The 15,853-nt window shown below is 39.5% G+C and overlaps 1 long non-coding RNA gene and 1 pseudogene across 1 annotated transcript; both read left to right on the plus strand.

The window, feature by feature from the left end:
* The window catches only part of LOC114424131, a 64,325-nt pseudogene that overhangs the window by 11,997 nt on the left and 36,475 nt on the right, over positions 1 to 15,853 (plus strand).
* LOC114423041 lies at positions 3,449 to 8,847 on the plus strand. The gene is made up of 5 exons (XR_003668785.1): positions 3,449 to 3,722; positions 3,823 to 8,010; positions 8,110 to 8,231; positions 8,317 to 8,708; positions 8,793 to 8,847. It is a non-coding gene; the product is annotated as an uncharacterized LOC114423041 (long non-coding RNA).

Below are 15,853 nucleotides of genomic sequence, written 5' to 3' on the forward strand. Positions count from 1 at the left end.
TTGAAAAGCAGACAGGGAGAAGCATTAAAATTCTGAGAACAGATGGAGGATGAGATTTTTGCTCTACAGATATGTCCAATTATTACAAGGAACATGGCATTGTTCATGAGATAACAACACCCTATACTCCTCAGCATAATGGCATTGCTGAGAGGAGGAATAGGACTGTGCTTAACATGGTGAGAAGCATGCTAAGAAGCAAGCAACTTCCTCACAAATTTTGGGGAGAAGCTACTACAACTGCTGCCTATGTTCTTAATAGGTGTCCAACACAAAGGCTCATTGGCATGGTCCCTGAGGAAGCCTGGACTGGAAGGAAACCATCTGTGAGTCACTTCAAAGTGTTTGGATCATTGTGTTTCAAACATGTTCCTAACCAAAGAAGGAAGAAATTGGATTCCAGGTCAGAGGTGATGATTTTTGTTGGGTATAATCCCACAAGCTCATATAGATTGTATGATCCTAATGCACATCAAATTGTGTACAACAGAGATGTCTATATTGATGAACAAAGATCATGGAAGGATTATACTGAAAATTTTAGTGTTTCAAGAAGACAAGTGCAGCTCAGTTGGGATAACTCTGAGGTGATTAATGATCCTGCAAGGTTCAATCATGATGCATCCCCAACAGGAATCAGAGGAAGACCAGTAAGAAATAAACAACAACCAGTGAGACTGCAAGATTATGAGTTGTTTCCTGATAATGCAGTGACTAATGATGGTGATTTGATCCATTTAACACTCCAATCTGACATAGAGTTAGTCAGTTTTGATGAAGCCATCAACAGTGAGGTGTGGAGGAAAGCTATGACTGAAGAAATTGAATCAATTGAAAGGAATAAGACATGGGAATTGATGGTTTTACCTCAAAATAAGAAGCCTATTTCAGTGAAATGGGTCTACAAGACCAAACTCAATCCAGATGACACTATATCTAAGTACAAAGCTAGATTAGTGGCTAGAGGGTTTCTTCAGAAGCAAGGCATTGATTATAAAGAGGTGTTTGCACTAGTTGCCAGATTTGAGACAATTAGACTCATTGTGGCTTTAGCAAATCTAAATCATTGGGATCTCTGGCAATTAGATGTTAAGTCAGCATTTCTCAATGGTCCACTAGATGAGGAAGTTTACATCATGCAGCCACCTGGATATGAGAGGAAAGGTGAGGAAGAAAAGGTGTTTAGGCTGAAGAAGGCTTTATATGGATTAAAGTAAGCCCCTCGAGCTTGGAACAAAAGGATTGATTCCTTTCTTAGTCATGTGGGCTTTGTTAAGTGCACTGTTGAACATGGTTTATATGTCAAGCAAGAGGGAGCTGGAGATATCACAATCATTTGTTTGTATGTTGATGATCTACTTATTACAGGTAGTGATGTGAAGTTGATTGATCGAGTCAAGAAGCAGCTCAGTCAAGAGTTTGAAATGACTGACCTGGGATTGCTCACTTACTTCTTAGGCATTGAATTTTTGAGGACTGAGTGTGGAACATTCATGCTGCAAAGGAAGTATGTGATTGATATGTTGAAGAAGTTCAACATGAAAGGCTACAATTCTGCAGAGACCCCAGCTGATATGAACATGAAGCTTGAAAGTTTCACTGAGGAGGACAAGGTTGATTGCACAATGTACAGGCTGATTATGGGGTGCTTACGGTTTGTGTGCCACACAAGACCTGACATTTCATATAGTGTGGGAGTGGTGAGTAGGTTCATGAGTGATCCTAGAAAACCTCACTTGGTTGTAGCCAAAAGGATATTGAGGTATCTACAAGGCACTGCAGTTTTGGAATTCTATTCCCATATCAAAAAGAGAAGGTTTGTCTACAACTTGTAGCCTATTCAGACTCGAATTGGTGTGGGGACAAGGTGGATAGGAGGAGTACAATGGGTTATGTATTCTTTCTTTCTGGGGTTCCAATCTGTTGGTGCTCAAAGAAGCAGGGCGTGATTGCTCTTTCCACATGTGAAGCATAATATATTTCTGCTTGTAATGTTGCTTGTTAGGCCAATTGGATTACATACTTGCTGGAAGAATTGAATGTGAAGATGAGTGGGACTGTGGAGCTGTTGGTGGACAAAAAATCTGCTATAGATTTAGCCAAAAATCCAGTCTCACATGGCAGAAGTAAACACAAAAACTAAGTTCCACTTCCTGAGAGATCAAGTGAACAAAGGAAAAATTGATTTGAAGCACTGTAAGAAAGACTTGCAGTTAGCATATATCATGACCGGGGCTTCGAAGATTGACAGGTTCAAGATGCTTAGGAAGATGATGTGTGTTGTTAATTCTACAGATTTCTGAGGTTTTTTTTCTATAAGCTTTTGTACTAAGGAAGAGTGTTAAGTAGTGTGTAGTATAAAAGCTTTGTGTGATTAGTTTGATTAGTAAGTGGACAACTACTATAAGTAGTGTGTAATAGCATTCTATTAAATAGTTAATGAGAATAATTCATTTTTTCATCATCTGTGTTAGCATTCCATCTTTCCCTCTCAGCTCTCTCTCTTTAGTTTACCTAACACCAGGTAGGAGAGGTATTTCCAACCATTAGATATGGTATTATTACAGACTCTAAAGCAGCAGATGATTCAACAGCCACTCTTGAGAGATGTCAAATAACAAAGGGGTGTTGCTAGGTGCACCCAACATTTCAAATGAATGGGTGAAAATGCCCTTCACTTAAAATATAAAAGTTGTACACCCAACACTCCACTGTTCATGTTGGTTGTCCTTACGTTCCTCTTGGTTGTCCTTACGTTCCTCTTGGTTGCGCCGTTTGCTTGCTTTCGCGACGATGTTCAAGCTTCTTCTCCTCTCGGCAGCATTTGCTTTCATTGGAGGTTGGTTTGTCGCGCATTGGGTGGTTCGTTGTCGGCATTGAGGACCTACATCTCTGTTTTGCTCTTCCACTATCGAGGTAAGCTTCGCGTCTCCGTTAATGGCTGCATTTTCGTATTTCGTTTTCTGCGTTCGTACGGATCAACATGATTCGTAAGTGTTATATGATCCGTATAATGCATACAGATCAACTTCATCCTTATGACTCATACGCATGCCTCATACGGATCAACTTGATCCGTATGAGTCATACAGATCAATTTCATCCGTATGACCCTTTTTAATTAAAAAAAGAAGGTATTTATGTTTTGAAAAATGTTTTTAAATAGGTATTTTATTTGTTAGTTTTGTTTTAAAAATAGGTATTGTTTGTGTTTTAAAAAAATAATATGTATGATTGCATGGTGTTATGAAATAGTTTGAAATTGTAATAGTAAATATATGAATTTTGTAATTGTTTATGTTTATTTTATTTCAATGAAAAATAGTCATATATTATTTGTAGTTATAAATTTTGTAGTTATTTATGTTTATTTTAATAGTAAATATTGAATTTGACCAAAAAATGCATGTCAAAATTTGCAGATTATGGTTAAAACTAGAGAGTTAGGTCGTGCCTTAGCCAGGGTTATGGGTAGAGCCTTGGGGAGAGAGGATCATCATGATTTAGATGATGTTCTCCAACGGCGAAGGCCTACGACATCTGCACGTAGGCAACGGGAAGCTGCCCCTATTGCTGAGGATGATCCTATGCTTACTGAAGACGTACATGCACATGCTGAAGAAGTTGTTGATGATGTTGAGGGATTTCCAAGTGGGCTGTGTGACCCATCAGTGCTGACTGACTATGGTGACCATGTTGTAGTCATCGTATGGAATGAAGAGGTATTTCAAATTTTAAATTAAACTTAATTGTTATTATTTAAATTTGTCATAATTTTAATTATTATTTTTATAAGTTGTCGAATCATTTTTTTTTTGCAAGAATGTCCTGAATTGAAGTTTTCCTCCCATGGAAGGAAGGTTCAGAAATTTGGGAGGCCTGTTCCAAAAATTGAAGGGCTAGTCGCTGCCCTTGAAGCACGGATGCGGCACCTCAGCGGCGTGTCCCGCGTCGGAAGCGCACTGGACACGCATTCGGGTCCGACTTCGGTGCGACGCGGTGTCCGTTGCTTCCGCCGTCACCGGACACGGTTGGACGCCGGACGCGCGCGATTGGACGCGACCCACCAAGTGGACATGCATGATTGGACGCGGCCCAACAAGCCTCAACCATTGTTTTTATTTATTTAAAAAATGCTTACCAAATACAAAAGCGGTTCTTCTTCGTCTTCTCCTTGCCGTTTCCCGCAAGCGAACCAAACGCCTCCACCAGTGCACGTTGTCGCCTCCGTTTCCCCGGCAGGTAGGCCTTTCACCCTTGTTTCTTTTCTCATCTCCTCCCTATTTCTTTTTTGGTTTTTGTGGGTGCCGTTTCTGGTTTCTTAATAATGGATCTTTGTTTTTCTCGCTGCCTATGTTGAAAAAGCATTATTCTCTTCATCTCTTGTCGCTGTCGTGTTATTGTTTTTCTATTTTTCCCGTTGCCGTGTTATTGGCTTATTGCCGTAACTATGAATAGAGCAGTATAGGACCTATACTATAGCCTACAGGTATGGCAGACCTTATTTTTTGGTGAAGACACTAACTATGTCACGTGAATACTGGCTGTATGGCAACATTGACAGGCCTTGATTTCTAGTTGAGTAAATTTCTTCTTTTTATGAACATGCTTGTCTCTTTCTATTTCCCTCCCATTTCACTATAGGCTTTAATAGCTCCACCAATTATAGAATTAGTAAATAATTTTCTACAACTAACATTTTATATTTGTAAGCTTTGAAGGACTATGCATCCCTCCAAAGTTGATTGTGTTTGAATATAATTTAATAACTTGACATATTATTTTAGCACTGTTGCTCTTTTAAATTTTAATAACTTGACATGCTACTTTTTCCCAATGTTGCAGCAATTATTATAGTCAAACACTTCCAATACACACCTTGACACTCAATACAATGTCCACAACTTCTAAAAAAAAAAGAATCCTATATTGGAGGTTCTTGAATCGTTTACAAGTTTTATTTTGATGTTTTACTATTAATCCCATATGCTTGGATAAGATATTTTATCAAATTATACAGAGATGTCACAACCTAGTTCAACTTCTCTCATTGTTTAACTGATTTTGTCACTTCCTTGGTGTAATTATGATACCACTAGCTTTTTGTGAGTATAAAAAGAAATTTGGTGGCATTTGGTTGTTTGTTTAGAAATTGTTTACATTGATTTTTAATTTTTTTTAAATTGATTAGAAATTGTTTTTTGTTGTTTGTTTTTTATTTAGAAATTGTTTACATTGATTTTTAATTTTTTTTAAATTGTTGTAGAGATGAGTGCTTCTAGTCCTAGTTAACAAGATGATGATACCAAACCTTTATGGACCTATGTTACAAAAATAAAAAGTGTAGGTGGTGGTGGAAATTATGAGATAAAATCCAATATTTGTGATTTTACCTTTAATGGGTCTTACACTAGAGTAAGGGCACACTTGTTGAAGATGATTGGAAAGGGAGTTAGAGTTTGTCAAAAGGTAATAATCGTCAAACTTATAGATTTGAAGAAGATAGACAATGAGGTTACATTGAGGGAGGAAAAGTAAAAAACAAAATCTTTGTCATTTTTGGTTTCTACTCAACACCACATGGATACAAACACTCTTGGTGTTGATCCAAAAAAGAGAAAGACATCAACTGTAGAAAATGCCTTTAATTTGCAAGCTAGAGAGACACTTGATCATGAAATTGCTAGGATGTTTTACTCTTCGGGGCTGCCTTTTCATTTAGCAAGAAATCCTCATTATAGGAAGACATTTGTCTATGCTGCCAATAATAAGATCAATGGTTACCAACCTCGAGGTTATAATAAATTAAGGACAACATTATTTCAAAATGAGAGGAGACATGTGGAGAACTTGTTACAACCAATTAAAAATGCATGGAGCCAAAAAGGTGTGAGCATTGTTAGTGATGGATGGAGTGACCCGCAAAGAAGATCTCTTATTAATTTCATGGTTGTCACAGAGAGCAGACCTATGTTTTTAAAGGCCATCGATTGTTCAAATGAGATCAAAGACAAGAATTTCATTGCCAAACATATGAGGGAGGTAATTATGGAGGTTGGGCATTCGAATGTTGTGCAAATAGTGACAGATAATGTAGCCGTTTGTAAAGCAACAAGTTTAATAATTAAGGCTGAGTTTCCTTCCATCTATTGGACTCCATGTGTTGTTCATACATTAAATTTTGCTTTGAAGAACATATGTGCAGTCAAGAATATAAAAAAAAAACAATGTTGTTTATGAAGAATGTTCTTGGATCACCCAAATTGTGGATGATGCAATGTTTGTGAAAAACTTTGTCATGAGTCACTCTATGAGACTATCAATTTTCAATTCATTGAAATTGCTATCCATTGTTTCAACAAGATTTGCCTCTACTATTGTAATGCTCAAGAGATTCAAGCAATTGAAGAAATGACTCCAAGAGATGGTCATTAGTGACCAATGGTCTTTTTATAAGGAAGATGATGTTGCAAAGGCTAAATTTGTGAAAGATACTTTGTTGGATGATAAATGGTGGGATAAGGTTGATTATATTCTTTCTTTCACTAGCCCTATCTATGATGTTCTTACAAGAACTGATACGGAAGCTTCATCTCTCCATCTAGTATATGAGATGTGAGATTCAATGATTGAAAATATGAAGAATGCCATATATCAATATGAGAGAATGGAGGAGAGTGAAGGATCAAACTTTTATGAGGTAGTGCACTCCATATTAATTGACCGTTGGACTAAGAGTAGCACTCCTCTTCATTGTTTAGCTCATTCCTTAAATCCTAGGTAATTAACTCTATACTTTTTTACTTACATTTTTTTTAGAATTACATAAATTTTAATCATGTATATATTTCTTTTTAATTGTAGATATTATAGTCATGAATGACTAAGTGAATATTCTAATCGAATTCCTCCACATCAAGACATGGAACTCACTCGTGAAAGATCAAAATGCTTCAAGAGGTTCTTTCTTGATGTGGATGTAAGAAGGAAAGTGAATATTGAGTTTGCCAACTTCTCGGATGGAAGAAAAGGTTTTGATGATCTTGATTCTTTAAATGATAGAGGTCAAATGGATCCAAAAGCTTGGTGGCTAGATCATGACGTTAATGCTCCAATACTTCAAAAGGTTGTCCTTAAGTTACTTGCACAACCTTGTTCATCTTCATGTTGTGAAAGGAATTGGAGTACATATTCATTTATCCATTCTTTAAAGAGAAACAAGATGACACCACATAGAGCTGAAGATTTAGTATTTGTTCATAGCAACCTACGACTTCTCTCAAGGAATACTCCACAATATCATCAAGAGGAAACTTGTGGGATGTAGCTGGAAATGATTTTGAATCACTTGATGATTGTGGTATTCTTGAAATTGCTAGTTTGTCTTTAGACGAACCAGAGTTAGATGATGTCTTTTTCAATGATGATTGATAGGTTGCTGCCACAAGATTAAGTCCTTTGATCGCATGTTCAGTGGACACTAGCAATCTGGGACTTATATCCGCTTTTGTGGAGAGGTGACATAAGGAAACTAGCAGTTTCCATCTTCCTATTGGAGAGCTGACCATCACCCTGGATGATGTGGCGTCTTTGCTTCATCTTCTAATTATAAGCGCATTCCACATCTTCGAGTCTCTGCATGTCAACGAAGCTGTGTTGATGTTGGTGGAGTTACTTGAAGTCTCCAGAGAATAAGCTAAAGCTGAGATAGCACAATGTCATAGGGCATACGTACGCCTATTGTGGCTACGAGATATTTATCATAGTAGATGTGAGGTTGGACATTGGACTGTTGCAGCTCGTGCCTATTTGCTGCATTTGTTAGATTGCACTCTTTTTGCTAACAAGAGTGCAACACATGTTCATGTTTTTTTAGACGTTTTTCGAGACTTGATTCAAAGTGGAAGCTATGCATGGGGAGTTGCCGCCCTAATGCATATGTATTATCATTTGAATGATGCTTGTAAGATCGGTGGTCGACAACTTGCTGGTTACATAACCCTATTACAGGTAATTAATATGTTTTTAATATGTTAATTTGGACTATGTTTTTAATATATTTTAATATGTTAATTTGACATTTGTTTTATTTTGATCTAATCTTTGTAGTGTTGGATATATGAGCATTTCCCTGCTGAGTGTTTGACTAATCTAGACTATGATGAGATCTCTCCACGTGCCTGCCGGTGGATTACTACGAAGGCTTCTTTGAAGTCATTACCAACATCGATGTACTGACGATTCCTAATGTTTGCTGGATGCCTTACAGTGAACACCATGGAGTGCGGGAGTTTGATTTGATTTCATGCTTTTCAGGTCATCTACGATGGGGTCCCGTTGTTGTCAGACACCGACCAGAGAGGGTGGTGCGGAAATTTGGATACGTTCAGACCATTCCTCCATAGACTACGAGTTCCATGTTATCATTTGAAGATGTTGACGACAAGTGGATGCATTACTTTGATTATCTTGCAACAACGGACCAAATTTGTGTTGTGCCAGGACAATGTGCATCAGATTACATACAGTGGTTCTTCATGATTTCACATCCGTTCATGACACTTACATAGCTTGCTGATCCGACCAAACATCCACCTGTGATGTAGGATGACACATATGTGGAGCCACATATCCTTGAGGTTCAAGTGGCACCAGCAGCAGCACCGACACATGCCTCTTCTGATGTGGAGCAGCCTTGACATGCAGTGGTAAGTAATGTTGCTTTAATGTTTTATCAAGTGTCATTTAGTTCACTTATTGTAATACTTTATGGGTTGTTTTCAATGTCACAGAAGGCTCCCAAGTGTCGCAACCTACCCTTTTGCGTGCGAGCGAGGCGAGGCTCACGGGTGCGTCTTCCAAAGGAGGAAAATGCGCGGAGTCACCACCAACGTTTATTTGTGGAAAACGTTGAAAAAACCGAAGGAAACCGGTCATGAAGAATATTTCAGATTCGGGAGTTGTATTTACGTTTGAGGAAGGTATTAGGACCTCTCACGTTTGCCCCAAAGAACAACAACCTTAATTTTAGAATTGTATGAAATTGTGTACCTAAACTTTTATTTCTTTTTATTTTTGAGGTCGACAAAAGCGGGACTCTTGCTCCTACGTACCCTCCATCGAAGAGGAAATCAGACCTACGTAGTTCTTTCTTAAGGGCGAATCAAGCGATTCTTTTTACTTGGTATGTGGTCTTTTTAAGGCATTGGACCTTAAAAATGATCCATTTTTACTTGGAAAGAAAAACTGAGGTATTGAACCTTAAGATCCTTTTTAAGATTTTTTTTTGCGGACAAGTTTGACTTTGCAAGTTGATTTTAGCCTTAGTTTCACTTTTGTTATTAGTCAATTCAATTAAGAAAGAGAAATCCCAAAGAGAAACGTCCGATTGATTTTTTTGCTTTATTTTACTAAAAGATATTTTTTGATTATTATATTATTATTTTACCTCTTTTTGGTATGTGGTTACGGCATGACCGAACGGTCGGATTTCATTTTAACAGAAATTAACGGACATTACAAAATCAAATGAAGATGACTTCAGTAAATGACTGAAGCACGTCAAAAGGGGGTACGAAAAGTAAATGAAACGAGAATAAAAGTACATGAAACAAATGGGGACCACCACGGGTACATAGAATGAATTGAAAAGTTTGATTTCGGGAACTTATCGGTTGAAGACCGAAGAACGACGAAGAACGAATGACGAATGACGAAGAACGGTTGAAAATCTTCGCGAAATCACCCACGGAAACGTTACGGAAGCGTCTCGGCTTGGATTTTCTTAACGGAAACAATTTTTCTCACTAATTTCAAGTAATTACGAAATGCCAAGAAGGCAGAACCCCTTCCTTCTTCACTCCTCCCTCTATTTATAGGAAAATAGGGGAGGAGCTTGCCACCCAGCTCGCCCAGGCGAGCCAGATTGCTTCCTCCTGAAGCAACCGCCTTCTAGAGGAAGAATCTGGAAGGCCCAAGTGGGCCTGGTTGCTATTTGCACCTTTTTTTTTACTAAATACACCCCTTTGCTTTTTTTTGGTGATTCTTTTTTCGTAACGTTACGAAACTTTACGAATTTCGTAACGATACTTGTTTTCTTTCCGTAAGGTTACAGAACCTTACGGATTATGTAATTACTCCTTTTTTAGCTTTTGGAATGTTACGGAAACTCACGGATTGCGCAACAAAACTTCCTTTTGATTTCCGGCACGTTAAGGAATTTCACGGATTGCATAACAATGCTTCCTTTTGATTTTCGGCATGTCTCGGAACTTCACGTATTGTGCAACAAAGGGTGCCAAGTACCTCGAAGCGGTCAACCAAAGGTTGCATGCCATCAAACAATAGTCCCCGAACGAAATTAGGGTATGACAGTTGCCCCTCTTTACTTACCTTTTATCGGAGATAAGAGGAAAGCAAAGATAAAACACTGATTTCGTCCGTCTTCGCCCTTTCCGTGATTAGTCTATGACAACTTCCGTCTCTCCTTCTTCTTTCTCTGCACAACACAAAACAAACACAAACAACAAAAAACACCAATAACATAATATACACATATACACATGTTTGGCGAAGGAACTGATCGGAAAAATAACAAAAAAAACACATTTCCCAGCCACCGGAGGCTCCGCGCTTGATAACGAAGGACACATAAACAGCGCTAGGCAATCAATTCATGGGACTCCAAATAAGATTTGAGGGTGGAGGATAGGCGAGCAGCGCTAGGCAATCAATTCGCGGGGCACCAGACTCGATGGCGGAGGACGCATGAACAGCGCTAGGCAATCAATTCATGGGTCTCCGAATAAGATTTGAGGGTGGAGGATAGGCGAACAGCGCTAGGCAATCAATTCGTGGGGCTCCAGACCCGTTGGTGGAGGATGCATGAATGACAATCAATTCATGGGGCTCTGAATAAGATTTGAGGGTAGGACCGAATGGTCCACCTTTTTTTTTTCTAAAAAGGCGAACATGCTTTTAGCAAAGAAAAATAAATCATGCGAGAGCACCATATCTTAGAGAAACAATATACCCATGCCAAAGGTAATTTTCCTTGTAACAAAAAATGAAGGGCAGGATGTAAACATTTAGCTTTTAAATGAACATTTAGGCGAAACGTCGGGTCAAACTGAAACTGGGAATAAAATCACTTATAGTGTATAAAAACTCACACATGCAATTGTTTTACCCTAATCCCAAACCATAACTGCACCATGACTTTATTTTGCACACGATTTCCTATCGAACCAAAAGATCACACTCACGATCACGGATCAATAAGATTTTCTCAAGGGTAGTGTTTTTGGAGAGGAAGCTGGGTGTTTCAGTTTTTTCCTCTTTATTTATGTGGGGCGGGATATCGCCAGTCGAGAACGACTTTGAATGGCAATCCCAAAGGAAGAACCACTTTAAAAATGGGTTTTCTCTTTGCTGGCGGTTATTTACCTCGTCGAAAATTTATTCGGTTCGAAGATCTCCTGTCCTCTTTCTTGCTTTCCATTATTGATTGGGAATTATTCTATTTTCCTCCGATCTTTTCCTTTTTACTTTCTTCCGATCTCCGACCGAGAATCCTTCTTTTCCTTTTCTTTTCTTTCTTTTCATTTCCTCCTTTCCGATCTTTGTTTAGGTTGAGTCTCAACATGGTCTTTTCATCGTGCGAGCCCGATCTTGATATCTGGGGCAAAACAAATTCGTGTGTCAAGGTGTCGATCTCAGGTTGAATTTCCATATTATTTCCACAAGGCACGTGTAACAATGATGATTTGGAAACAACGTGCAAAATTAGTCATGGCCACAGCTAGGTGGGTACTCAAGCATCCAGTTTATGGCATTGTGATACTAAGGCTTGGGATTTACACAAGTAGACCCAATATTTCCAAATTATGTTCTTTCATCGGTTCAATGAATCCATCCATTCTTATCTCGGTTATTCCGGAAAATAAACTCTTAGCGTCAGTCTCTTGTTTCCAAAAGATATGTTTGCTCTCTACGAATGATTTATGCTTCCTATGACCATAACATGCCGACCTTCGAGGTCTTTCTTTCTTTTTCTTTTTGTTTCATTTTTTATGTTTGCAAAAAACTATACATCCATCGCCATCTATGAGAAAGCTTTTCTTTGTACACCTACATTCCTATACATGACGAACTTTTTCTGTATACACACGCATTAAAACTCTTTCTCTTTATATCAACACAGTCTATATACAAACTCTATTCCTGTTCGAAGATTTCTTTTTTTCGTTTTTTCAACATACACTCATGGTTCATACAAAAATTTCTTTGTATACACTCATTACTCACACACAAGAATTTCTTTTCACACCTTATTTACACACACACAAAATCCTTTCATACATTTTTTCTTTTACATATAAAAACTCTTTTCTTTTCTTTATATATATAGACATGACATTTGTTCACAACACTTCTTTCTTTTTCTTAATTTTGGCGTTATCATGATTTTTGTTCATTTTATTTTTAGGACAACGTTCCTAAATGAAAACTCTACACGATTCCGGAATTTCAACAAACACTATCGACAATAACGAAGTAAGTACTAACGCAACAATCCAAACAACATGTATGCACAAAACAAGAGTCAAACAAAACAAAACAAACGTTAGTCCCTCAAGTTATAAAAAATAAAATGATATGTAACAGATAAAAGAGGAAACATAAAAGAGAATATAAATCGAGTAAATCTGTCATCTTCTCATCTATGCGGGCCTCATCTGCATCGCCAGGAGCCTCTGCGGGTGCCTCTCCTGCCTGGGCCTCAGGCCAATCTCCGGGCCATGCAACCTCTGCCCTGCCCTGAACTGATTTGGAGTAGGGCACGCAAAAGGAGCGAAACCATGGCTCTGCAGACTAAGGCTGAGCTGGTAGAGACACTCATGGGTCTGCACCTGCCCCCTGTGGTTGGCCACCTGCTGGCGAACCAAGTGCTGTAAATACTGCTCCATGCCAAATGACCCAGCTGGATCAGCCTGACGAGGTGGTGGTGGTGCGTCTGCAGCCTACGGTGCATCACCCTACGCCTGTCTAGGCGTGCAATACTTCTCAATGAAAGCCCGGGTGATCGGCGGTCGAATCACCTTACTAAGTGTGACAGGAACCCCGAATGATTGGCAGAGGCCCGTGATCAACGCTGGAAACCCCAGGGCCCTGTTAGACTTATCTGGGTCTAGAGGGTGCCTGGTAGGTGGCATACCTGCAAATAAATAAATGGCGTCAGCGATCAACTGAGCCACATGGACGCTCATCCATGTCAGGATGGCGTACACCAGCTGACACTTCGGCAGAGGGAGGTCAGAGTTATGATCGCTGGGTAGGACGTTGCTGAGCAGCAACGCCATCCACATCTGAGTCAAGGTGGTCATGCTGGTGCGCATGATTCGCACCTGTCTCCCGGCAGCGGTCCGGGCAAAATCCTGACCCGGTATGCATAACAGATGGGCAATGGCCTCCTCGTCAAATCCATCGGCCCGGTTCCTTCTCTGACTATACTCGCACTCCTGGCCCTCCTCTAACACTAGTGGGTCTCTCAGGAACTGGCTGAGGGTGTCTGCATCAAAAGGAATCCACTGGCCCCTTACCCATGACCGCATGTCTCGCACGCCCTCCTCCGTGGGCCAAGCATTGGCGTAAAACTCTAGGACTACATCTGGGTCAAACTTAGCCATGGGAGTGACCAGTGACGTCCAACGCCGGCGAGCTATCTCTTCCTGGAAATCTGTGTACTCATCGTCCCTGAGCTGGACACGTCTCTCTCGGTGGAATGACCATCCCTTGATGGCCTCAAAACATTGCTGGTGCTCAACGCTCCTGAAACGATGGTTGTCGAACTCGGGAACGGCACTAGTCCCTTCAGCCGCGGCATCCTTGCTAGATCTCTTTGTGGAAAGCTTTCTCAGAGCCATTTCCTGGGAGGACAAACATTTGGAAAGTTAGTTTACAAGAAAACACTTATTTTAAAGCAAAAAACGGTATGCTAATCTTTCCGATTTAGAACAAACTCGTGCACACATTTCCTTAATGTAAAACATTTATGAACGTGCATATGCGTAAAATATCCTACTATTTATATCAACATACAAGGATATTCAAAACATTCTAGTTACCACACATACATATTTTTTTGAAAAGAATACATATACGCATGCTCAAGGTATTGTGTCAAAATTACACATGTTCATATCCTAAGTATTTTGCTACCACAAACCACCTACGCACACTTGGAGTATTTTATTAACATATACATTTTTGTTGTTTCATATTTGTTTATATATGCATATTGGAGAGCCAAACTCATGCCATGCACACACTTGCATTTATTTGAGAAGGAACTTTCATGTCATCTATCTACACTTGAAAGGCAATTCCACATCATATATTCATTTGGGAAGCATTCTCGTGCCATTTTTGACATGGGTACATTTTTGAAAGGCTCCTTATGCTAACTATCCACAAATATGCATATTTTGAAAGACATTTTTACGCTACCTATCCTACATATACAGATTTTTGAAATGCATTATTTGCTATACATTCACACTTTGCAAGGTATTTTTATGCCATATATTCACACACTTTGCAAGGCATTTTTATGCTATATATATATTCACATATATACATACCGTTGAAAGGTATTTTCCATGCTACCTAGGTGCAAGGTATTCCTCATGGGGCAGCCAAATTTAAATTCTAATAAAAATTTCTCAAACATGTCCTAACATTCATGCCTTTTTACATTCAAAGCCAAAACTTAGATTCCTAGGCGTAAGTCATGCTTCCTTGTATTGAAATTAAAAGCTTGGGTTCCTAGGCTTAGAATCGCATTCAGGCACTCATTTTAAATCCTTCATGCTCTCCCTATACATATAAAACAGTCCCACAATCCCAAGCTTACAAAACCATGCTCATATGTCATTGAGGCATTTCACCGAGCACTTGGTGGGTGCATGTTTAGGCATGAATAGCAAGAGAGTGGGGGCAATGTGGCATGCCCCATTGCTTTAGAATGCAACATAGGCCTAGGGCCATCCCATACAACCCCCCAACTCACCCCAATCAAGCATGAAACAAAGCCAAAATTGCCCCATAGACTTGGGCATATTCACACAATTTAGAGCACCAAAAGAAGACCAAGATACATCAATGGAAAGCTAGAAAGCTCAAGAATGGGATACTTACTTGATGGAGTGAGTAGGAGTATAAAAAATAAAAGCAAAATGCAACCAAAGGTGGCTTGGGGGAGCAAAAACAGCAAGGTCCGTGAGCTTTGCGTTTTTTGAAAGTGGGGGGGGGGGGGGGGACTTTTAGGTGAAGAAAACGTTCCCCCTCCCCCTATTTTAACATTTTTGTACAGGGGTTGCTCGCCCAGGTGAGCTAACCTGTATTTTTTTTTTAGGGAATACATGAGCATGGCCTTCTACGGGTCGGCGTTCGCTTACTCGAACCCACTCAAAGTAGATTAGGCATCCATTATTTATTTTAAACAAACAATAGTAATAATTACTGTAAATTTAAAGGATACTAGGCTGCCTTGCAGCGGCGTTTTCCGCTTGTCCAGAGCCGGGAAGGGACGACGATTTGTCGGTCGTGACCCTAACCTCTATTTGCATCCGTCCCTAAGTACCTGAAAGTAGGAAACAACAATGCGTGGCAAATCGTGACCGCGTCGTCGTCTTACCTTGATTGATTTCTGCCTTTTAACCTTGTCTCGACCACTGACTGTTGCCTAAGACGATCCTGCCCCTGTTATCACAAAATATGCATGCGCATGCGTATGCATGAATGTTTTCAATGCAATAATCTTCTTAGTGAAAGCTGGTTAGGTTCAGTTTTA

Source organism: Glycine soja, chromosome 8, assembly GCF_004193775.1.
Source record: "Glycine soja cultivar W05 chromosome 8, ASM419377v2, whole genome shotgun sequence".
NCBI lineage: Eukaryota > Viridiplantae > Streptophyta > Magnoliopsida > Fabales > Fabaceae > Glycine > Glycine soja.